The 27,243-nt window shown below is 36.3% G+C and overlaps 2 non-coding genes across 2 annotated transcripts; both read right to left on the bottom strand.

The window, feature by feature from the left end:
* Nucleotides 1-4,783: 4,783 nt before the first annotated feature.
* Trnah-gug (transfer RNA histidin (anticodon GUG)) lies at nt 4,784-4,855 on the bottom strand. The gene has a single exon. It is a non-coding gene; the product is annotated as a tRNA-His (tRNA).
* Nucleotides 4,856-26,350: 21,495 nt separating this feature from the next.
* Trnah-gug (transfer RNA histidin (anticodon GUG)) lies at nt 26,351-26,422 on the bottom strand. Its single transcript has one exon. It is a non-coding gene; the product is annotated as a tRNA-His (tRNA).
* Between the last annotated feature and the right edge of the window lie 821 nt (nt 26,423-27,243).

Raw genomic sequence — 27,243 nt, 5'->3', positions numbered from 1 at the left:
ATAAAAGCACAAATAACAACAATGCCAACAACAACACCAACAACAACAGGAATGAAATCATTTAATCGCTTCTGTTGATGGTATTAAGTGCTCGCAGTTGAACGGTTGAGCGGGTGAGGGAGTGAGGGCTATATGATATGTCAAGTCAAGTGCATGGTAGAGAAGACGTTGTTGTTGCAACTACAACAAAAACTGCATGAGGAGATACTTTAAACTAGTGTAGTGCAGTAGAAGTAGTGGCAACAGCAGCAGCAGCAACGCACAAGTAGCAACGACGACAGCCAGCAATAATAAGCGAAACGTTTAATATAAGCCGCCATCGAAGTTTTTAATTTAAATTGAAATGCATAAAGTTAAATAATTTATAATTTTCGAAAAGTGCAATGTTGGTGTGGCATGGCGAGCGATATGCGAATGAATTGCTATGAGTATGTATTTTTGTACACTGGCATTAATACGATTGGTTGGAGATGAATTAATTGGAATTTCTGCTCAGTTTTCATAAGCAATTTGGTTGCATATACTATAAAAATAATTATCAAAAAAACGTTTCCGAGAGTTTTGTGATCACTTGACAGGGTATTGTTTGAGCACGTGTCAAAGTCAGACTTAAGCATAGAGAAGCTAGGTGGCTCTGGAAGACCAATTGTTGAATATATCCATAAAGTAATGGAAATCGTCGAGTCCGATCGTCAGGCAAGCAAGGTTTCGATTGCCTTGGAGCTGAACATTGCATAAAAATCATTTGAATCCAATCCAAGCGGATGGTTACTGGTATTGAAATATGGTTCACTAACAACAACAACTTCTTGTGAAATCGATTGTGGTCGAATCGCTGTGAGCCGACTCAAACAGTGGCCAATGCAAGAGAGGCGATCAGGTTGGGTTTCTAGATTTGACAAGAAATAATCTGCTGTGAGCAGCTTTCTTACGGCCAAACTCATTATTGTCAACTCTTGCACTGTCTGAAAGAGGCAATCGCCCAAAAGTGACCAGGCCAAGAGTTGAGCCAATAGACGAGGAATTGTGTGCCATCAGAACAACAATAAGACAACAAAAATTGATGAGGACTCGACTGAAGCTCCAGTAGCTCAGTTGGGGGATCTTATGCATGTACCTCATAGTTCGGACCTAGCACCAAGTGATTACTAGTAGCGAATATGGAAGAGCATTTCTATCTTCAAAACCTCAACAAGTTATCGAACAAAACGTTGCATACTTCACCCAATTCGAATCACTCTTACTATGCTAAATAATACATTATTTTAACTATTTTTTATGCCTTATACACTATTTCTACAACTGTATCTACTTCTTTCGTCAATACGAGAATGCCTAACCTTTTAAGTTTGTTTCAAATCGCATAGGGAATGGATTTGTATTATAAAGGGTTTTTCAATACGGACGCTACAAAAGTAGACCGATAGGGACAGCAAATGACGCCATATTTTATCCGCTCTTTTGACATTTCTCTTCAGTAAGGCTTGCCATTTCATCATGGAAAGATATGCGTTCCAACAACGAGTCGAAATTATTATAATTTACTTTCGAAGTTTGGAGTCAGTGGCCTCAACTTTAAGAGCGTTACGTCAATTTTATAGGCGGCTCATTTCGGGCTGAATGGCTTCAATTGGCCCGAATTGGATGATATGGGCTTGGACAATATGTGGTTCCAACAGGACGGCGCCACAAGCTCACAACGAATGTCACAATCGGAATGTCACAATTGGCAACCAAGTTTGGTGAACGATTTGGTCTCCACGGCCGTGCGATTTGACGCCGTTAGGCCATTATGGTATGTTGGTATGGTCTATGCCAACAAACCAGCGACGTGAGATTTATGCTTGAAAACCGTCAAAATTGGGTTCACTGGTTGGGCGTGAATTGCATCGATTGTACTTTCACGGGAATAAAGATTTTCATTGATACCATAAGTCATTTTTTTAACTTTTGCTTCGCTCTTATTGAAAAACATTTTCTTTTTTCATTCTTATGAGCTTATAGTTCATAGAGTTTGTCTAAAAATAAATCTCAGAAAAAATATAATAATAAATAATTCACATTTAACGTAGCAAGCACTATCCACAAATAATTCTAAAACCTTTCCAAACCCAACATTAGAGAAAAATTTATTGAAATGGAAAAAAGCAATAATTGATACATTATATACTCTCGTTATTATGTATGGTAGATCTCTTTTCTTTTATCATGACAACGAAGCATTCGGAGCTTCATCATTGGCAACCAATAGACACATTCAACATAAGACTCATGTTACTGGTTTTTTTAAAACATAAGAGGCATAAGAGGTAGATATATCTATGTACATACATATATATAAAACTATGAATTTCCGTACAATATATCGTTAATTCTTTACTTACATTCATCTACTTCATTGCCATTTAGTCATTTGATTCTAAAAGCGCACCCGAGGACACTTGACTTTAGGCCATTCACTGGAAATGCCATTGCAGTTATTCACAACAAAAGCCAAGTAATTTTGCCAAAATCACACCTTAATAGCAGTTAAATTGTCTAAAAACGAGCATTTTATGACACTAGTATACTGCCGTTAACTGCGCCGAGTTGGTGTTAACAACAGGAGGCTACTGAACATTAGCAACTCAGCGGCAGTTATAGTGTATGCAAGAGAATGAGAGAACAGTGAGTTTTAAGGATATGCAAAGACCAAACTACGGCTGCGCGCCACGAGTGGTCAGCGGTTGGCAATGCTGACGTTTTTAACTTGTATGGAATGGAAGAAAGGCTGTGTGAGAGAGCGGGAGAGGTAGATTGACTGGAAGGAAGAGAGGGAGATAGCAAGCTAGAGAGCGGTATAATTGACAACGAATAATGACTGCCTGCAGTTAAACGATTTTGACTGTCTTTACAACACTTGGTGACATTTGCGAACTGTTGACCTTCAGCGGGTTCTCTCAGTAGTCTTTAGTGACAGAAAACGCTGCAGGCAAGCATATCCTCGTGGGTCGAGTCTTTTCTGTCATTGAAGTGATACAGAAATTATATTTTTCTTTTAGACTTGACTTGTAGCTCTCATTCTATACCTCTTTGAGCATAAATTTCGTGCAAATAAATTCACTGCGGCACATTGATACATCCTCTTCGCAGGCTAACAATAAAATCCAAAGTGCGACATTACAATTAATCAATACGCGATAAATTTTCAATACATTTTCAATTTATACTTCTCAGTTGACCGCCAAATGGCCGCATAACTTTATGACATGAGAAATGCATCAGCAATTCAATTTCACACTAAGTGCAAATAAGTTTTAGTGAGAGAAAAAACAACCTTGCCACAAAACATCAATCACATTAGAACTGTCAGAAAATGTTGCAAACGTTGACTTTTATGACAGCACATCATATACAAAAACAAAAATACAAATATATATTTATGTTCCAAGAGATCTCATACACATACACTCATACACTGTCTTTAATAGAGTTGCAACAATTGACGTCGTTCGACCGCAAAGTAAAGTCGTTCATTGTTGTTGTTTTGCTGTTGATACCTTCAGCACCGCAGCTTGCTTTCGTGTTGTTGTTATTTTTTTTTGTACTCCGATAAGGCGCGCAACGGATTTATGGCACTTAGCTGCCATAACTTATCACCAGAAATTCCATAAATATCACCATTGGCACGTCAAAATCGCCGAAGTTCAAGAAAAAAAGTGTAGCTGCGAATGAAAATGTGTATCAATGTCTCCATTGATTGCATTATTTATGCATTTTTAATGCGTTTTTTTCATCAAGCGAAAGTATCAAACCAAGATTTCTAACAACACGAGAATGGTCAACATATTTCTTATCTGAACATGCTCGTAATATTCTCAAAAGTGTGCAATAATATTGATAAAAATTTCAAATTTTTACTTTAAATTTCTCCAAAAAAAAAATATATCAATTTTTTATTGCTTTGGAACTATTCGACTGTCTCGAAACAACAATATATAGATCTAAATATATGAAAAACATTAATTCTTTCAGGGTCCCTTCATCTTGAGAATCTATTGAGCTTGCCTACTTAATATTAGATAAATTCAAATATGTAAAGCGAATCGAATAGACCACTGGTATATCTAACATAGACTGGTATAATCAAAAGAGTTAGCAAAGAAAGCAGTTACACCTTTTAATAGAAGGGTATCCACAATCTCTGCTGTGTATTTTCGACTGTATAACTTCATTGTTACTGTAGATGAAAAAAATCGACGAGAGAACAAAGCCTCTAAGCGAGCAGAGAAGTGGCTAAACGAACACGTCTATTATTTTTTTACCAACAGAGGTTTACCTCAATCTCATGCGTCTTACAAGTCTTTGAAGTGAGACCAACATGTCTACGAACTTAAGAACGGTGTTCTGAGACCTAGAGAAATGGACGAAATTTATACCAGTTCTGTTTCTAGAAATTTTCGGGCTAAGAGCGAGGTTATTTTACTTATGTATAAAACTATCGAAACTTAAGCGGAAGACCATAAGTCTATTCGGAAGAGGCATGTTTAGATCTTTTAAACCATCAATTTTCAAAAGATGAAGTACGAAATATTGAAATTAAACTCTCAGTAAAAAAATCAAAAAATGTAAATAAATATAAAATAATATAAAATAATATTTTACATAGACCCAGTTACTCAGTTCCGTCAGTTGCTTTCGTTCTTCTTAAGCGTAATCCATCCAAGTATTACTATTCCTGAAAACACCTAAAATATCAAATAAAAACCGACTTCCATCCGTGACAATGCTTTCTTCGAGGCATTGCCGTGACCAGGATTCGAACCTGGGTTACTACGGCCACAACGTAGGGTCCTAACCACTAGACGATCACGGCTATTGGAAGCTTACCACCAACTCCAGTTATTTTTTAACATAATCAACGTAAAACTAGATTTGTGGCATATTCGCCTATCGACGAATATACATACTTTCATGTATAGTATATCTTTAAGCCATTGAATATGCTTACATGCCGGCAATTAAGCAGTAAGTAGAGCAGCGCACGCAAATAAGTTTGAAAACAGCAGGTGATTGAAGAAAGAAAAAAATACAGTTGAACTTCCGTAACTCGAATCATCATAATCCACAAAAAATTCGAGTTAGAAAGACTTCCGAGTTACGGAAGGTAATTTGTATTAGTTATGGAGGATTTCAAGTTATGGGAGTTCAACTGTAGTTCGAAATATTAGACAAAGTCAAACGCAATAAAAAAACATTTGAAAGTAACAATAAAAGCAGTCGCCCATTTGTTGAAGTAAAAGGCGTGTGACCTTGAACTCTGAAAGTCTTTATATAATATAATAATATTAGTATTGGTCAAAGTTGTTAGATTTAGATTGAGATTGACTAACTTGTACTTTGGCCAATGCGCCAGCTTATTTTTATTTATTACGATATATTGATCCCAAAAATACTCAACATAGATGTTGGAATCCAATATTTTCTTTAAACAGACAGATTTCATTCTCTTTTAAAACCAAATCATGATAAATACCCACCCAATAATTCTCATACAATTGTATTAAGGTATTGACATATAAAGTACTTCATAAAGTTAGAAAAATGTATATCGCTCATTTACATGAATAGTGTCACAACTCAAAAAAGTCGACTTTTCAGGAGAGCGGTTTAAAGTTTTCAATTGTCTCTTATTTAGTGAATATAGAAAAGCGCGATAAGTTTATTGGCTAAACTAGTGGAGTGTAATATGTTAAATACAATGCTGAGCAAAAAGATTATACTAAGGCTTTTTTTAGGCATAAACGTGACCCTTTTTGAATTATGTCGTTATTTGTGAAAAATATAAATCAATTTCGTCGTCATAAGTTAAATAATTACTTTGTTACCAATATCGTTCTAATACAAAATATGTCTTTCTTTCTGAAAAAACCCATGCCTAATTCTGGCACAACTGAGATGTGTCGATGTTGTGGTTAAAAAATAATGCAACATAACAAGTTTAATAATCGCACTTTTCTTATTTAACGGTTTATTTTGCAATAGGGATTTTTGCATACTCAATTCAAAAATTGTGTTTTTTGAGTTATGACACTATTAGTGTAAATGAGCGATATGTTCTCTAATTGGGTCCCAGTAGAAATTTTATACTGATTTCATCCAATTGTTATACCAAATCAGTTTATTAGATAAATAGTACAATAAAAAGTTGAGAAAAAAGTTTTGCAAATCAGAATCCCAAGTATATAGGTCCCCAAGTAAGATACAGACCTAAATTTTATTTGATTATACTGCAGACGATAAAAATCACGGTTGGTTTCGGTTACGTAGAACCAACTATTATGGGAATTGCTACAAATAATCGATGTGTATGTGTAATAATCCAGAGATACTATTTAAAATTAAGATATCTTCTTATTCGATATGCGAAAGTTAGGTTAAGAGTCCGACTTCGATAAAATTCCGCGAGTCGAGTCAGATTTTTTATTTATGTACATATGTTGCCAGAATCATTTATTCTAATGTATCATTAAAGAAATCTTATAAATTAGAAATAGCGTTATATAGTAAGTAGGCGTGGTCTTTATCGGATTTCGAACAATTTTTAAACTTGGACATGAAGAACTTTTGTCAATAGTAGGCGGTTCCGCGCCTATTGTAAAATTTTCTTCGTTTCCTTTTTAACCTAAATTTTTGGAGTTCTCTTAGTTATTAAACTCCGTAGTTTAGTGGAAAGTTATACAAGTTTTTTGAGAGGAGACACGTTAATTACCTGATTTCTAGTAGTTTATGAGATATGTATGTCTAAGACTGGCGCGGCTATACCAATTATTAAAACATTCTAAAACCGCGTTTTTGTCTTTTCGCTGAGATCTCATATATAAAACCTAATATTTGGAGCTTTGAATGGAACGGGACTATGTAACCTTATTTTCTAACATTGCTGCTTTTTGGTTGTGGCAATGATTCGAATGCATCCTTCTGCTATAGCTTCCAGATATCTAACAATTTTTATTAGATTTAGAGAAATTATACCCTGAGCCTTCAAAAATATGACAAACTGTGATGTCAGTGACATAATTAAATATCGATAATATAGCGGTTCTAGTTCTAGGAAGACACAATTTTATCATTAAGACTTGATGTATGCTATGGGAACGTGCCTAATATTGAAACAAGGCAAGGCTTGAGAGATTAATGCTTTGGTCTAAGGAGGCGTTGTATTTTAAGTTCTTTTTTTTGTTTATTAATTATCGCAGTCTAGTAAAACAAAGTCATACTATGAACGTGATCTCGAAAACAATTATTCTATGTTGTCAAATGAGCTGTGTCTTCATTTATCTTCGACCACCACCAGCACTGACCTAACTCACTTGACAAATCACCAACACTCAAGGCAAAACGTAGCATGCCCCAACGTACCACATTTAAAATATATATTTTATTCATTTTTATTCATTCCGCAACGACGAAAAGTGTGCCGCACTGACGATATGCAGAACTTTAATTAACGCTAAATTGCGTGCTATCAATAAATAAATAAAAATAAATATAAAAAAAATTGGAGCTGAACGAAAAATGCCGACACACGTGAATTCCTCCACGCTTAACAAGCGAAAAATTCATAATAAATGTGCGCAGCCGCATGACAGCTAGAAAAATCGAAAGGGCGAGCGGAAAAACTGTCACGCATGCGCAATGGACATTACAGCAAAGTGCATGAGTGTGGGGATGTGTTGCAACTACTTACGTGTATGCAGCGCAGATCCGGTATCGGCAACGTTCAGGGCGCGTGCGCGTGCGCCACCAAACGAGTTAATTCGCAACGCATAATTTGCAAGTCGCTGCCGCTTATAACAACGACTGGCGAGCATCACAACCTGCCGCCGCCAATCACAAAAACACATACACGCATATATGTATGTAAATGCAACAACAACAACATATATGTATGTACTTGCCACATATACACCTGTATAGGCCCTTCTTGGCTAAAGTGCTGCTGCACTCAATTTTACAAGTTTCCCGTCGTCATTTCCACTCTACCCGCACTGCTTTAATTGTCTCTGTTGTTGTTGTTGCTGTTGCTGTTGTCGTCTGCGGCATGTGTGGATCATTGCCGCATCAATGTCAACCGTGTTCGTTTACATTATTAATGACGAAACTTTCACGTGTTGCTGCGACAAACTGATTGCCAGCCACTGCAGCAACAATAATAACAACAACAACAACTGTAACTGTATATATTTGAGTATATATTTAGACATCCAGACGCATTCCACTCTATGTTATCACAAAATCATCAGAGCAACAACTTCAGCGGTGAGTGGCGGCAACAAAAATAACTACAACAACAACAAAAAATACCAACAACAAAGAAACCAACAACCAAAAAATCGACAACAAAAAATAAAAATTAAAATTACAACAAAATATGCAGAAAACAACAACAACAAAAAATATCAACAGCTACAACAAAAATAAAAATTACAACAAAAAACTACTGCTTACAACAACAACAATACCTCAATTGTGACAACTACATACAATGACGTGAAGTTGCGCACGCGCCGTCAACTGCTTTTTTATTGGCTAGGCACTGGCTCGTCATCGTCTGCGTCAACGTCGTCGTGCTGATTAGCGATCAGCGATTACAACGCTTACAAGGCAATCCGAAATGGACTTCAGTACGGGTACGCTGATTTGGTTGTAAATCAAAATTGCCTTTTAGACAGCCGTTGTAATTATAGACAACTTTAAATACATAACCAAAGCGTACTTAAGTGTCTGCAAGCAGTAACTCTATACATTTAATTAATATTTTTTGCCATTTAAGCATTTTTTCTTCCATTTAAGTAATTGTTGTAATGGCAATTGAGTGTGTCGTTTAAATACTTTTTAATTTTAATTCATTTATACATATTCTCCTACAATGATTTCTTCTTTTCGTTATCTGCATTATAATCTTCCACTTGGTTTGGCTGTTTCAAGTTACTCTTTTTATCCCGTTATTGGTTTCAGATCTAAATTTGTCGCTAGGACCAATTCAAGAAGTGTCGACATTTGATTCGTTGACGTTTTGATAACTTCGATTCTGAAATTTTTTATTTCTTGCTCTATTTTGTGTTCAATGGTGCACCAATTCTTCATTCACTAGTCAAACATAAAGACGTATTTTCGGTTTGGTGAAATGTTCCCCTACCTCGGTTGTGGCAGTAATTGTTTACCTCTGTCCATCGTGATCTGGAATGTCTTCTCAGGTCAACACAAACGTCCACACTATCCAAAGACATTGGTTCAAGCGAAAAGGAAAGAGTACCGAGCCAAGATCTGTTTATAAGGATACGATAAAAAAACTGTTGTCGGTTTTAACTAATATTCGAGACTTTGAAAAAAGCCCTAATACTACATTGAAGAAGTAAGAAATCGACCACAGACGGAATTTCAGCTCATATTTTTGACCTTATTCCTAAATAATATAGTCTCGTTGGGTTTTCTGATTTATAAATGAGGAAGATGAGATGTATTCGACCTATAATTTTCTGATTTATCGACTGTCTGATCATATCGTTTGCATGTCTTTGTTGGTTTGGGCTTTGTCATCCTGGGGTCCAATTTTTATGCAGAACGGTGTCTATATCCATAAATAATGTAAATTTAGTTGAAACTAAATCAGTCGAACAATTTACCTGATTTATAGTTCAAACCCTCGTAAGACCCATTATATGTAGTACTGAGTAGACCCAATTTAGGTGGTTGCAACCAGAAGAACTATGGACATAGGGATATTCTGAATCTGAATCGGATTCCAATTCAAATTAAATGCTAATAAATCAAAGTTAGATTTCAAGAGATACTTCTAGGTGAGGATACCTTCTAGACGAGAATGGCGAAAAGGCTTAGTACGGAGGGTAGATATCATTTCAGTCTATACCGACGGGTCAAAAATGAACTGCGGAGTAGGCACAGGGATATACTCCGGTGCTCTTAATATTTCTCTCTCCATTCAACCACCGAACTCGGCTAGCATCTTACGAGCGGAAGTACTAGGCTTAGAGAAGACCCGTGAAGTTCTGTTGGCGCTCCTGGCCTTGTCGCCGCCAATGACTTGTCCATAACTGCACTAATGCACTAAATCATAATTACAACTTGACTTGATCTGCGTTTCCGGCCACAGGAACGTTTTCGGCAACGAAAAAGAAGACGAGTTGGCAAAGGCAGGAGCTTTCCAGACGAATCCAACAATTTGAACAATTAGCTGAGGACCGATGGAAAAATTCAACCAAATGTAAAATAACTAAACAGATATGGTCAAAATATGATAGGACAAGAACAAGGGTCTTATTAAATGGGTCCAGGAAAATTATTTTCAGGCTTTCAACAAGTATTATGAGCCATTGGCCATTTGGAGAACATGCAATGACACAGGACTCTTGGAACCCATCAGACATCAAACCTTGAATGAATGTCTACCAAAAGCATATCGGAAAGATACTTTTCATAATCGGGAACATGGTTTTTTATTTTGTTTTTTAATTTCAAGAGGGATTCCACTGTGTTCGAAGTCCATCGCTCAACGGTAATCTCAACGATGATTACAGAACCACAAACCATTTTTATAAATTGTTGTCTCTTATTCGAGTTGTTTTTTATTTTTTTTTTTTTGAGAAGAAATTCCTAGCTAGTGTATTCAAAGTGCAGCATCCAACTGTCAACGTGCGGACTAATTTAGAAATTAACAAATTTGTAGAGAAAAACACTTCATCGAACATAAACTGTAGACAGTTCGTGCGTTGCACCTGATCAAGTCGCGCTTAACTGAAGTTAAGCCTTTTGTTTCACGCCGTCAAAGTCCAATCAACAATAAATATGCTAAAATAGTAATAGTGATTATAAAGACAGTAAAACAAAAAGAAACAACAACAGAAACAGAAAAACGATACGAAACACGAAATAAAATGTGGATAATAGTATGTCAGCAATTTACATGTCGTGTGTCGCGAAAGCTCAACTGCCGCTGCAACAATGCGAGCCAGTCGCAAGAACAACCGACGGCACTCCACTTTGTCAACAACAATGAGTGCAAGCGCATGGAAGTGAACGACGACATCAACACGATCGCTAGTCAGCGCAATCAACGCGGATGTCATGACGGCCAGCCGGCCAGGCGTTGCTGCCGCCTTATCAGTAGCGTGCACAAAAAGCTTCTGGCACTCACGCGTCGCAACGCATCACCCGTCGCTGTCGTCGTCGCCGTTGCAGCCGTGTGGCATGAGCGGCTGGCACACCGCGCGACGGACGTTGATGTAGTGGCCGTCCGCCACCAGGCATGCGAATGTCAAGCGGCGCGTACGATTAAACCGGTCAACGGTCAGCGAGTGCAGGCCAAGGCATAACTTGCGTTTTGGCCTGGCAGTCTGGCTGTATGGCATATGAATGAAGCGATAACGTTGACAATGCAACTTGATACTCTCCGCGGCGGCATGGTGTTGCAAATACCGGTGTCTGACTACACTGACGTGTTGCGACCGCAAAATTGATGCTCATCAGTTTTTCTACTTGCCAATAATGATGGTAATTTTACTGGCAGTGCCTGTGTAATGGCAGGAGAAATGCTTTTTCGGTGGCTGTTACAGTGGCTGATGAGGTGTTCAGCCGTCAGCGTTGACGGCTTGTGTGCACTACTGTTGCACTAAGTTAGTTCGTTGGTTGTGATATGCTTCAATTACTGAACTGATTTAATGTTATTAAGCAATTTAAAAAAACTTTAGCTTTGAGACCCTTTCTAATGCATCCCAGTCGTAAAAATCATTCCAACGTAGCTCCTCATTTAACTTGATCAATGGCAGTTCTTCTCAATTTTAAAGTCGCTTCTAATCTAATTGGAAAGAGCTATACAGTTTTTTCTTTTCTATCTATAAGACGAGCATATAGTTAGGTTAGAAAGGTTCTGTCCGTACAAGGTAGTAAATACAAGTTTTGATTTAAAAGAAAGGTCATCTAGAGTAACATTGTGAGCTTTAGCGTTATTAGATATGGAAGATGGTCTCAGAAGTTTATGATATAACGCACAATACTCCAGAGAACTAATATTCTTAGCAAAAATTCAGACGCCTTCTATGCGACATTTCTTACTGGCCTTCACGATCTCGTGATCTGGAGTTTCTTAGAATATCCTCAGATGAAAAATAAGTGCATCGCCTTTGGAAACCATAAATTTGGGTTTCCGTCCTCTGGTTCCAATTTATCTGAATACTTTAACAATAGCAAAAATGTTCTAAAAATTTAATGGACTGATCCATGATCTCTAAGAGAACTATAACCAAACTGCATACTTTTCCTTATGTAACAAGTCGCTTCATTTATACTCCTTTTGGACAACTTATTTATCAAAATAAGATATTTTTCAAAATAAAAAATCTTTTTGCGTGAACTCGTATAAAGGGTGCTTATTTAGGAGTTAAGTAATTTTATACCGAAGAAAATGCATTTGTAAAAAGTTATTGGATTATGGTTCGAACAGAATTTCGGTCCAATAGAGGCCTCAGCAATGGCCGTAACGTTGGATTCATCTTCATTTTCAAAAAATATGTCTCAATTAGTTATCATCAGATCCTTTTTTGAATTCAGGGGAGCTCTGCGTCTATGCTCACTTTGATTCGAGTCCAAATACGGGAATCTTTTTTTATTTACGATCTCCTTAAGCCAAAAAGTGCTTCATAATGATATGCGTGAAGTGATCTGACAGTTGAGTGAACATAAATATCAGAGATAAGTGACAACTTGTTTGACAACCGTCCCTTTAAAAAAGCGCACAACACCGAAATAACACCCTGTATTACACAATATAAAAATTTCCACATAAAACATGTAACGCCATACAAACAAATAATGTGTGCAATTGTTTTTGGAGATATTTGCATGTTGTCAGCCGCTCACTTTGTCGCATGGCGCACTCATAAGCTGTTGGTTCGCTTGGTTGGCGGTAACTCTTCGCTGTTTGCTTTCATCATCGGGTTTTCATTTTTGTATTTTTTGTTTACTTATTGCTTTCCGTTATATTTTTGGATAACTCGATTTTTGCGCCCTGCGGCAAGGCAATTTCTTATGCATGAGCAGCATGTGCAACCGTTTCATTGGCAATGAATTGTTGCATCGTGTCCAGCAAATTAAATTAAATTGACTAATTTGCTTTGCGAAAAGTGCGGGCAGCAGCCACGCGCCGTCACATCACTACAAATTGGTTTACGTCAATATTTTTCATTGTTTTAACGTGCATTTAAATATTTTATTAACTGTTGAAAGTTGTTGAAAGCAATTCTTTGCGGCCTTGCCGTGTGTGCAATTGATATTTTCTTATTCAATGGAATTCAATCATAGAAGCTAGGGGCAATATACTAGATGGAAAACGAACTATCACAATTGTCATCGCACGGTAGATTCTTAGTTGCAAATGGAATAGTTGTTTTCGAAGAGGTCTTTACTTTAACGATCGAAAAAGACTTTGAGGATTTATTTTTAACCTTCTTTTACCTCAAAAAAGGGGGTTAACGGTCAAATAACGACCGCAGGCCCAGAAAAATGTAAATCTTGCACTTCAAACTAACATTTTTAGTGTGAATTTTGATTTCTTCACAAGCTTATTAAATCATATTCCTTTTTATTGGCCCAAATACCCCGCAGTAATAATTTTATAACAAACTTCTGTTAGAACACAGTCTTTCGTTATGAAATTCGATACCCATCTTGGTGGACTACTTGAGAATCATTCGTTAAGATTTTGGTACTGTGTTGACGCTTCCAAAAATTGGTTATTCGCATCTTTCAAACATAATATAAGTAATATAAGGATTTCTAGCCGATTCGATTCAAATCAATAAAATAATAACAAATCAAAGGCATAATTGAGGCTGTAAGGAAATGCAAAAACATGATTTTTAGAAGCTTCATTAACAATCTTGAAAATATCGAACGTGATTAGTAGTCACCACGTCTTTTTGTGGAAATCTATCCAAGAAGGAGTGGACTACTTGCTTGCCAATATTTTGGTTCGACTGAAACTTTTTTCTAACATCGGGGTTATCGAGAAAGTCTTTCTAGTTACAATTAGTATCCGATCGATTCTCAATTTTTGGCTGATGCAGATGCCGATGCCGAATCGGGCAGTTGTCAAAGAACAAGCAAGTAAATGTCATTACGGATTCTTTCAGAGCACTATAAACGTTTCTAATAAAAAAAAGTTTGGGATATCAATGAAAATCTTTATTCCTGTGAAAGTACATTCTATGTCATTATGAATGGAACTCGATTTCTTTTGCATGACAACTACGGACACGCTTGCAGAAGTGCAGACGCTGAACCCAATTTTCGTGAGATAACACTTTCACCAAACTTTGTTTTCAGTAAATCGATTGTGGATGGGTATTCGGTTATCATTGATCGGTCAGACAGGACGATCATAACGACCATAAATTGAACGTGGCGCTCTTAAGCTGAGGCCACTGATCCCGACTTTCGGTAGTAAATTTTAATACTTTCGACTCGTTGTTGGATCGTATATCTTTCCATGATGAAATGGCAAACCTTACTGAAGAGAAATGTCAAAAAATCGGAAAAAATATGGCGTCATTTGCTGTCCCTATCGGTCTACTTTTGAAAGGCCTTTTTGAAAAATGCTTTATAATCTTCTATAATATAAAAATGAATCGCAAAATGTGTTGCTAAGCGCATAACTCGAGAACCGCTGAACCGATTTCGCAAATTCTTTGTTTAGAATGTTTTTAGAGGTACCGGGATGGTTCTTACGGAGAGAAAAATTAGAAAAATTGTCTGAAAAAGTCTTAAATCCACAATTTTCTAAACACCCATACAAAAAATTTGTGTCGTTAGTCTCGAAAAAAGTCGAGAAGGGCCAAACCGATTTGGCTAATTTTAGTTTTGAAATATTTATGGAAGGCCAGGGAAGGATTAGAAAGTAAGTATATATCGAAAAATTGTGAGGAAGATAAAAAAGATGATTTTATTTGAATTGACAACAAAATTCAAAAAAAAAAAAAAATAATAATAATAATATTTTGAAAGTTGTCGTTGTTGCTTTGTTAAAATATTTTTCTCATTGTTCAATTGTATAAGGCTGTGTCGATAGCCCAAAACAATTTGTAACAAGTAGGGAAAGGCAACCGAACATTTTATACTCTCGCAATGTATTGATGTAATTTTATTACACACAATTTGAAATAAAGTCCAATAGAATAACGAAAATCAGCATATATAGTACATGAGGGTTGAGGTAATTCCTGAACCGATTTCACTCATTTTCAACGCCCAGTTATAATGGGAATAGGGGCAACTTGGCACCTGTTAGTAGGCAGACAACGGCAATTCGGCCTTGAAAATACTCCTAAATTGCAAATCAACGAAACACCAGTCTGCAAAATCGCCAAAAAAGAGCTATAAAGAAGATTTTCCAGATATTCAAGTCGCTGGAGGTACTGCACAGGACTTTAAAAGATTTACGCGACAACGGAAATATTTTTGGTGAAGCCATGATTCTGTTGTGGCAGGTGATTTTCGCCAGACTATTCCTGGATCAACTGTTGCTGAAGAACTAATCACTTTCCTAAAATCATCTAATTTGTGGCAACACATAAAGAATCGCCAATTAACAAATAACATACGAGTGTTTTTCCATCAATATCATACTACGATTGTAGAAATAGTTGGAAATGGTAGCGACGCAGTTGACACCTCGAGGGATTAATAACATTTCCAACATATTTTTTAACGGGTTTCTGTCACTTCATGGCCTCGAAAGAGGAGCTTATTCATCGTGTTTTTCCTGACATAACATATAAATGGCTGCTTGAATGACCTATATTGGTGGTAAAAAAACAAGGATCTCTTTGATCTTAATGCGACAATTTAGAATTTCGTTAAAGGAGAGTTGACACAGCTACAAACCAGGATGGCGTATTCAATTATCCCACAGACTATTTTAAATTGCTGGACTATCCCCACTCACTTGCAATTAAAAGTAGTGTGAGTTGTCATCATGCTGCGTAACATAAATCAACATCAAACTTTGCAAAAGGACAAGACTGGCTGTGAAGAAGGTAATCAATATCGTCACCAAAGCCAAGATAAAGTCAACTATGAAATTTGGTCATTTGTTACTTTTTCCAATATACGATTAAAAACATCAAAGTTTTACAATTTATGATGATTTACGCTTAACACAGATCTACAATAATGTCTATCAATCATTTTAAAATTTATCGGCTATAACGTTTTCGTCTTTATGCGTAAGAATTTTTTCTCTGCATTGAAAGATTTACTAATTTAATGTATACCTTAGCCACAAAAACGTGTGGCCGGGTCTGCTAGTAACCAAATAAAACCAAAAACAAATAGCAACACTAAGGATCGACCAAATAGGGCCGATGCCAATGCCAATTTATAGGCCGGACTCTAGCTAAATTTTAATGAAGAAATCTGTGTATATCATTTGTATGCTTTGAGTAGAACGGAACTACATATATTGTTTTTAGAATAATTTCATGATCTCTCCACCTATCGGCTTAATTTTAATTAAAATATATTTATATCTGACATTATATCTAATGGTATGGGTTTTAAATTTGAATCAGCTCGGAATATATGTTTTATCTATACTGACTACAACGCCATCTATTTCTATTTTATGCACAATTAAAACCATTCCTGGAAGATTTCGACTTTGAACCTTTTCCATTCGATTTATTTTAAGTACATAAAAGAGATATCATAAAACTAAGAGAATTGGTCGTGGTATTTCACAAACTGTATATATCAATTACACAAACTTTGTTCTTCATAACAGCCAAACTTTGCTCTGCAGTGTGCTGTGCTCATACTCGTGTTTCATAGTTTTTTGGGTTCATAATTCATGTATTTTGTTTTGCTGCTATTTGAATTGTAATTAAAGAAACAAATTTTCAAACACAATTAATCAGTTTTCTATATTCTTCCTCCCTCCGACTGTCTTAACATAATTTGAATAACACTGAGCAAGCCTTTTAATAATTATTTGGCAACAAAAACAAAGAAACAAGTAAGGAAGAGCTAAGTTCAGTTGTGAGCGTACATTTTATACTCTCGCAGTTCATTTATTAAATTTTGTTAATATAACACACAATTTTACTCACATATTCGTCATATATATGGTATAAAGTCCACTGACAGTTGGAAAACTCTAATATTAGGTATATGAGAGATAGGGGAAGTTATGACCCGATTTCACTCATTTTTGTCACATGGACATATTAGAAGAACAATATTCCCTCTGAATTTTTTCAAAACATCTGACAGACTTACCTATATTTTCGGTAAAAATTTATTCGAAGCTCTGAGGTACTCATGTTCAATATATGGGACTTTGAATACTTATGGTCCGATTTCGGCGATTTTTAGAAGAGCGACGCCATATTATAATCCGATAACCTTACTAGTGCTAAGTTTATATTCTGTAAAGTACACGCTTCAGATCGACTTCTAAATTCTGGTATACGGAAAGTAGGCATGGTTGTCAACCGCTTTGGCCCATTTTCAAAATATCTCATTGGAATGCTAGGAAAATGTTGTGAACCGGATTTCATTGAAATTGGTTTAGTAGTTTCGGAGATATGGTTTTTGACCCATAAGTGGGAGGAGCCACACCCATTTAAAATTGTGTATACCATTTTGAGTGCAGCTCTTCTGTACTATCTTTATAATGACATTTAACCATAAATTGGAGGAACCACACCCATTTAAAATTGTGTATACCATTTTGAGTGCAGCTCTTCTGTACCATCTTTATAATGACATTTAACCATACGTTGGAGGAACCACACCCATTTAAAATTGTGTATACCATTTTGAGTGCAGCTCTTCTGTACCATCTTTATAATGACATTTAAGGGTTCTGGTGTTTTTCCAGAAACCATATTAAAGAATTTTTAGTAGTTTTCGACAAAACCTTTTTTGGACTGTATAAGGTTGTATCCAAATGAAACGACTCTTGAAAGTTTGGTTGATATAGATTTAGTAGTTAACAAGATATGTACAAAAAACTTACTAGGAGGCGGGGCCACGCCTACTTCCGCAAAAAAATTGCATCCAAATTTGTGATTCTTTGCACCAAATTTTACTTTCATAGCTTTATTTATAGCTTAGTTATGGCACTTTATGTGTTTTCGGTTATCGCCGTATTGTGGGCGTGGCAGTGATCCGATTTTGCCCATTTTCAAAACCAACCTTCTCATAGTGCCAAGGAACATGTGTACCAAGTTTCATTAAGATATCTATTTTTTAGATTTTTACTCGAGTTATCGTTTGCACGGACAGACACCCGGATTTCAAATCTACTTATATCTAACTCTTTTATTTCTGGGTGACACAAACAGCCGTTATGTAAACAAAACTATAATACTCTCTTTAGCAACTTTGTTGCGAGAGTATAAAAAGATATTTGAATTAATCACAATAATTAAATATGCAAATTATGCAATGTGAGGCAATTCTTTTTTTTTTACACATACATTACATACATTAATATTTGCTCTTACATTACCTTTATCAAAATCCCACATATCGTCTATACAATCCACCAATTAAGGCAACAAATAAGCAAACATTATTTTTTACAAGTTGCTCGACATGCAGAATACTTCTTCCGCCTTGTAACGGTCGGTCGTTCGTATGTACGAGTATAGTGTCTGCGCATGTGCATTTGGCTAACAAGCCTGCCTCCCCTACATTTTCGCTATTTATACGCCTACCGTTCAACTGTTACATACAAACTGCCACATTAACGCAATTGTGGCAAAATGTAAGTAACAAAAAAACTTAAAATTGCAACAGAATCAAGTCACAGCAGAAAAAATAATAACAACAAAAATTGCATGTCCATTGCACGCACATCGAACGGAATGAACAGGCTTCCCGCCGCGTTGATGAATGACTGCCTTGCAATTTATATGCAGAACACAAACACACACACATACACATGTATACGTATGTATATACACCTGTGTGGAGAATGTCTTTGCACTTGTTGCACCGTTGCACTTTCGCTGTTCTGCATTCTACACTTTTTCGATTGTGGCACGCACGCGAATGCCGTCCTTACATTGCTGTTAACATATACGCCCGTGGTCCAGGGGTACGTGCATGCTTATGATTTATTTCGTAAAAATTACAAAAGTATGATTTATGTAGGTCAGTTCAAGGGTGTAGTAGCGCCTGCCTGTTGGCCTGTTGCCTGCAATGCCGTTGCAATTAATTTCAAATTTCAACAAGTTTGAGCAACAAACCACCAGCAATTAAATGGCGCTGGTGAAATGCGCCTAGCCCTAGACCCGGTAATTATGTGGTTAGATGGCATGGACGTATATCAGTCTGACAAACACACCCATACATACAGACATACATTCATGTGATGAGCATAAGTACGAAATTGGCAGTAATCATATATGTGCTAAGTATTCCAGCATTTATGCTGCCATTCCTCCAAATCTACCCTCATGTAGTTTGTGGCATCTAATAGTTTTTGGTCACGCACACTTTTTGGTTGCATGTATGTATGTAGTTTGTTACACGTGCAAATTTTAATCGTTTTTCTTTCGTTTGCTGCACTTGCGCTGTCAAAAACTCTGATTTCATTCACAAATGCCAATTAGCCGACGAATTTCGGTTAGTGAAAGAGATAATTTCATTTTTACTGTGAAAACGTAATTGATTATAGTAATTATTGCTATGGGCTTTGTAATCTGGAATTTCACTTATTTAAGTAGTAATTTTTTCGTACTCTAATCGCAAAAAAAACGCTAGGTAAGATTGCAATTCAAATACGAAAGAAATTGAGTCAGGTTTTCGTCTTAAATGTTGTTGTTGCTGTTAAAAAATGAGCTAAAATGCAGTTGAACTTTAATAACTCGAACTTCTATAACTCGAAGTTCTCCATAACTCTAACTCGTGAATTGACAATAGTAGACAAATTTCATACAAATTACCTTCCAAAACTCGAAAGTCTCTCTCGAGTTAGAGAAGTTCAACTGTATATAAACAGTAAGTACTAAAAACACTAATTTATATGGTTACAAATACAATTTTCATTGAAAAAAAAAAAATAGATGACAACTATTTAAAAAATTTCTTCATCTATTCGACTTCTTCAAACTCCATTGCCTTAATACTGAGTTAATAACAATAATCCCAAATGTAGGCTTTCTTCCGATCTATTTAATACCCATATTATAGTGATTCTTAAGAATATCTAAAACTTACTGATCCTAAGAGATTAAATCGCCGAAATATCTAACAGCCAATGGTCAGATAAAATCCGAGCCAATTTTGATATCGTAGAACCGGCTCTTGTGGGAATTGCATAACTATACTGACCAGACCGATGCGACAGACTTTCGACAAACACTGAACGTTATTCACAGAGGAGCCATTAACACTTTTTCATCGACTCCCTCACCGTGAATGGCGTGCATGAAGATAAAACACAGAGCTTAAATGACCCACGCGCAACTTCGCTCTGCATATTTTAGCAGGTTACACAGCCACTTATCCAGACTGAACCCTGGCATACTTAATATAGGTACTGCACTACAAAGAGTCCCCACATGACACTAACCACCTCTTTGCATGCCCCTTGAACCCCACTAATTTAACAACCGTTAGATGACTTCGATGACAATTAATTTAGGCTTACCGGTTCAGGAAGGTTTGGGTAACCGTTACAACAACAACATTCTTAAGAATATGTTCAGTTGACTTTTTAAAACTTATTAATATAATATCCATATGGTAGTTTGTAAATTATTTTATTAATTTAGTAGAATCCATTTTTTTAACAGGCGGTATCCTTTCCTAATAACATTTGCCAAATCTTTAAGATCCATATTTTGGAGTTCTTTTATCATACAAAGATCCAAAGTGCTTAAAAAATGGCATCGTCCGAAATCATCCACAAAACTCTAGTTTAAACCCGTAATTTGAATATTTCGTTGAACTCCATTGATTTACTATCTTGCCTCAAGAAGTTGGACGTCAGAAATTTACCGACACCGTTGATTCGCGCAGCTTAAATGGGTGAGACTAGTTCAAATGATGTTTGTAGACTTCTATAAATACAATGACAACATCTTGGATTACCTAGGTTTTGTAGATATCAGTGCCTGAATCAGAAATCGATACACTAGTTGTATCACTTTTATTTTTTATTGGTGTTCTCCTTGACCACGGTCCCGCCAATCTATAGCGTATTCTTAGTAATAATGAGTTTTTGGAAAAAAAAAACCTTTTTATTTTAAAGAAATTTATTATGCTCTTCGATACTTCATTTTTTTATTATAGACTACCAAATTGGTTTATATTTTAAATTTCTACCATTATACATACATGTTTTCCCTATGTAATTAACTAAATAATTATATCATAATTATATGAGTACCAAGTAAGTATCTAAAAATTATAATTAATTCAAACTTTATTAAATTTTTCAGTGATTAAGGCCTATCCTAAAGAAATTATCTTTTCAGAAACAACTCTTATCCGATATTTCGAAGGAGACATATCAATCACTATCTAAATTAACTACTCTATGAAAGGTGGTATATAATTTAAATGTAAGTACTTGAATATAAAGAAATAATACATTTCAATGCTAAAATACAATATTAACATTTTTTCAGGTACTAATATATTTCCCAATGATCTCTTCGTAAATTGGCTACTTCAACTAGCAATAATGTTTAACCTTCTGCTACTTTCTATGTATCATCTGCAACTATACGAATATAACAAGTAAGTGTCTTAAATATACATATTTACACATTTATTCATAATAATTATATTCCACATAAACAAAAATAAGTATTTGCATAATAACAAAACAATATTACCAATTAGTAACCGGTTCTAATTAGCACTAATTGGAATTCTAAATAAAATCACAAATCTACATGCAGCTCTGCGCGTTTGTTTACATACGCATTGTTGTGCCAAAAATATTGCGAAAGTGGGAAGCAAAAGCACGAAATATTTTAAAATAGTGTAATGATCTTTAATTTAAAACTATTAAATAGTCAAATTCGGTAATTTTAATGTTTTTGAGTGGATTGTGCGTTGTAATACGTCTTTTTTGCGAGTTTGGCAAATAAGCGTTTTTATGCGGTGGGTATTGCGCCGCTTGCAACAATTTTTAATTACTATAAAATAAACTGTAAATGTAGTAAGTTTATAAAGAAATCTGTTAAATAGACGTGTTTGTAGACAATAGTGTATGTACTGAAGAACAATTTATATAAAGTTGGAGCAAAGTGTGGAGTTGCGGCACAGGTTATACGATCGTCGTGTGATCCCAGCAGCTGCCTCAGCGTTTGGATTAGGTGCTCAAGTGTGTTGCAAAGGTTAGTTTCATCAAATCATTGTTTTTTGTTATATACATAACATGTATATAACATGTATTAAGAATTATTAATCAATTTAACTCACTTTGACTAGCAAAACAATTCAATTGTAATCACGTACAATCGTGTACTATGGGCTTGTGCGAATATGTGGGATAAAGTGCGCGTATGAGGATTTGTTTTGATGTTTAAGTTAACAAATGTGAATTACATTGCGATTTTCTTCAATATTTGATATAAGAATTATATGTATATTTTGGAATTACGGGATCCAGAATGAATATTTTTATATTATACTTCATACATTGTATGTAAGACTATGTCTGTGCAGTGCGCCTGGATGTGATACTAGTTTAGGTGCTTGTAATAGTGTAATAGTAAGAAGACCTAATATCATTTATCTTTATTGCCGGAGCTTCTTCCGTCGTCCCTTCAGCCATCAATAGGCACATTGTAACCCATTATTAACTCCAATACTAGAGACTCTTCTGTGTGATGTGTGTGCGCAAAGTACACCTGTTAAACTCTAATTTTACCATACTTTCAATATTTGCTATTTTTAGTAATGAAATAATTGAAAATGCACACAATAAATTCCGCGAAATTGCATTACATTAAAGATTTTCATTACATGTAATTTCATTTGAGGGCAAGGCAAATATGTAAAGTGATTGATTTGGTTATTAACATATAATCGCGCTTAAGCCCATTAATTGCTGCCAGCTCTGCCCAGCCTTAAAGCACATATTTGCCCTACATGTAATGATGCTTACTTACATATGTTTGTAGGTAAGTGCATGTCTGCGACCTTTATAGATTTTGATTGAATTCTTATGACTAAAATGCGTGTGTAAAATCTCAATGGACAATTTGTCGAAGCCATTTTGACCGGTTTCACTCACTCGCTGATTAATTACACTCATTAACTACGCAGACTGGGCGAAAAAGAAGCCGCTTACGCAGTTAATAGCGTTTAATTCTTACTCCAAAGCACAAATAGAGACTAAATAAATCGACTTAAGAGCGGCAGATGTCAAACAAATGATTGATGACGTCAAAAATTGCTAAAGCAACAGCAACGCAACGTTAGCTACTAACGTAGGGCGGGGGCTGGACAGTGTCTTGCAGACAACAGTAGCTTTCGGCGCGCCTGTTACGACACTGAAATGTATTTGTGGCATGCAAAAGTGCGTGCCACCAACAGCAAGTGATTAACGCGTTGCAAGGCTCTCGCTGCATATTTGTTGGAGGCATTGCATATAATATATGTAAAGCAAAGCAAAATGTATGTGCGTATGCCAGCCAACCCACTGCCAAGGGAAGCGCGTGTTGCAACTTGTAACTGCAGTTGGGTGGTTCAAACATACATATACGCTGTTGTTGTTAGACCACTAACTACTGGTAGCTGCTCGCTGTCGTTTGTTGGCTGATGAATGTTGGCGGTCGCTACCGCTGATGATGATGATGATGAGCGTGCCGGTGACGGTGGTGAAATGCCGATTTATTTACTTAAACGGACCACCAACGAAGTTCGCAGCTCGCCAGTGGAATTTTTGTTGAAGCATGTGTTCACTTCAATATTTGGTTGTTGGTGATGATGATAATCAGCGCGAGGCGTTGGTGTTGTTGTTGGCGTCTCTGCTATGCCACTGATGGTGCGTTTTGATGGAATGCGTACGAAATTAATTTTTCGGGTAATATATTTTACGCCCGTACTTGAGGCTGCAACTAAAGGCGGCTTGCCTTATATTGTGGTAGAGGCCCTTATTAAATGGGCGTATGTGGTTCAGTGAATTTGCATGATTTTTTGGGTTAAATAGGTTAAGTCGTGATGTAGTATAATATACCGTTCACAGAAATTTTTGACAGGATTTAGACATTTTCTTGGCAATTGTTAGTTCGGTTTGTGAGGTTATAGATTTGGGTCGAATGTGATTTGGTTAGTTGAAAATAGGGGTCGTATTAGGTCCACAAAATAAAAATTGTGGCCTTTGTTGCCGTTTTCCGCAAGCCAAGAGCTCGACCTTGGCGTCGATAATAGTTTGTAGAACCATATACCATTCCTAGATAGTTTTGAGTATGTTACTAAAGGGGTAGTCCTTCGTCGGATACTAATCCTGGCCATCTCCGTCTATGTGCACCCGACTTAACCCAGATGTCTACGTTACTGATCAAATAGTCTCCGAATCGGTATCTCCGTAAACTAATGAGTCTCTCCACATAGTCTGTCAGTAAAGCTAAGGAATGGATGATATCTCATCTTATGAAAATTTAGGAGACTTCCAGATTGTTATCAACGCTATGTGGAACGATGCTTTCAAAACTAAAAAGACTATGACGAAGCTCGAATTATCTAAATTTTTAATTTTATAATCTAGGCGAGTCTTCGTAAGCCGAAGAGACCTAGATTTATATTTCACCCCAATAAAATTTCTCAAAGCTGTTTGGAGTTACTTTACATTTCTTCTACAACAATACCAATCTTCGAAGTTCAAGAAAGACCTTCCATGAAGATGCTTTCAAGCTTTTTCGCTCTAAAAGGTATAAGAACCGCATACGTTTAGTAAGTTTATAACACTCAGTATGTATTTTGTTCCCACTTTTATTGATCCAAATGTTGTAAAAGCCACTTTAATAAGCATTTTTTAGATTCTCGTTGCGATAAAAAGAAAGTAGATCAACTTTTGGAGACCGCTTAACTGTATACAATTTCGGTGTATTTTTAATAAGAGGGGCGGTATTTAAATACACATGAACGAAGCCCGCTTTGTAATGCTCTTCGTATGGGAATTAAGCAATTTGTAACTGCGGGTAATTAACAAATTGTTGCAAGCCTAAGTAGGACGCGCACATGCGCAGGCAAGTCAAAGCGCTACTGCGCCGTGTACGCCTAAAGTGTATGGAAACACCCGCCAGCAACATGCAACTGCTGCGCAAAGTGCTTACAAGGTAGCAAATCGAACGGAGCGCATAAAAAAGTACTCCCTCGGCATGTTGCATGTTACGGATGTTGCACACGCAAGTGAACTTAACCTTATCGGCGGCTGTTTTTGTAGCGCACTTTTTGCGTTTTTGTTGATTTTTTGTATTTTTTGGTGTTGTAGTCGATTGTGTTATGCCATTTGAATTTGACGGGCACTAAACACATACTTAAGCAACGGTCTCATTTCTTACCTCACCTCTTATCTACCTACATCCTTAGCGCCAGCTCCAGACCTGCTTAACTGAAACAACGGTCTCTTTTTAAACATTTACATATCCTCATTTGACTTCGCTTAGCGGTAACTCTTCTCCTTTCCAATGTTTGTGTCGTAAAATTCTAAATGGCCTACTCCGGAGACACTAAATTGGTGCTATTAAGACGACCAAACAAGCAGCAAATGCCAAATTCAAATGATGGAAAGCTTTTATGACTTTGCTTCCGCATTTCTTTGGAGATGCGTTCAAACTCGGGGTACAGTGGTTCGAGATTTAATACTTTTTACTACTGAATACGGCTGCTAATGGCTCTCTTTGACTATTGAGTACTCAGTTATGGCACCTCAGTTATGGCACTGATTATAAATGACTCTGAGTATTATCTTTAGACCCTCATTTAATTATCGTTCAGGTTCGGAACCAAATACCCTCTTCGAACTAAATATAAAAAGCTTCTCTCCGTGACAATGTTTTTGATAAACATTGCCGTGACCAGGATTCGAACCTGGGTTACTACGGCCACAAGCTTGTGATTAAAGCCCTTAAAACAGACTGAAGGACAACACTTCTTCTATGAAAAATTCAAATAAATATTAAATAATACTTTACATAGACCCAGTTGCTCAGTTATGTCAGTTCCTTTCATACTTCTTTAGCGTAGTCCATCTAATTATTACTTCTCCAAAAATCAAATAAAAAATCCGCTTCCATCCGTGACAATGCTTTCTTCGAGGCATTGCCGTGACCAGGATTCGAACCTGGGTTACTACGGCCACAACGTAGGGTCCTAACCACTAGACGATCACGGCTATTGGAAGCTTGTCTTCAAACTCTTTCAATACTCGTATTCAGTCAATGAAAAATGAGTTTGTAAAGAAAAAATAATAAGTCAATGCATATAAACCTGCTCTACATACCATTAATAGAGTCCATTTTCAGCCACTGAAAAAATAAATTAGAAAAGTGAAAGGCTGTGAGGCATACAGCAATTGAGGCGTGATACAAGATCAAGATCATATTCCTTAAATTAATGAAAAAGAGTTATTTACTTACTCTGATTGTCCAAAGTGTTAGGTAGAGATCAGGCTCTAACAACACGAATCAAGAAATAGTGTTTCCACTACTTCAAAGGGTTATAGAAAATGATCACGCAAACCTATAATTGTACCGATTTCTTTCTGAGTGAAATTGGACACATTAGCATCTTTTCCTCTACCAAAAAATCTATCTATACTTAAAATCTAAAATCCTTCAAAAAAAAAAAAGATTAATTATCAAGAACCATCCTTTGTAAGACTAACTACTTGATCACTGAAGCATATTTCATTGTAGCAGCTTTTCTGATTCTCATAATATTAGATTGGCAATATCTCCCTTTCGCTTTTTAGCTTTTTATACAATGCTTTATAAAAAGGGTTGCAGTTGATCAGATTTTGTTCAAATATGCGCCGTTACGTTCGATAATCTGTTTCCATCTAGACGGCAACTTCATAATACCCCACAACCACTTTTCACAAGCCTCTTTTGAGTTGAACTTTACACCACCAAGGGCGTTCGCCATGGACAGGAACAAGGGGTAGTGACTTGGAGCTATGTCCGAGATATTTGGTGGATGCGATAATATATCCCA

The sequence above is a fragment of the Zeugodacus cucurbitae genome, chromosome 5 (assembly GCF_028554725.1).
Source record: "Zeugodacus cucurbitae isolate PBARC_wt_2022May chromosome 5, idZeuCucr1.2, whole genome shotgun sequence".
NCBI lineage: Eukaryota > Metazoa > Arthropoda > Insecta > Diptera > Tephritidae > Zeugodacus > Zeugodacus cucurbitae.
Note: the sequence above shows the minus strand (reverse complement) of the source record. Positions and strands in the feature narration are given on the sequence as shown.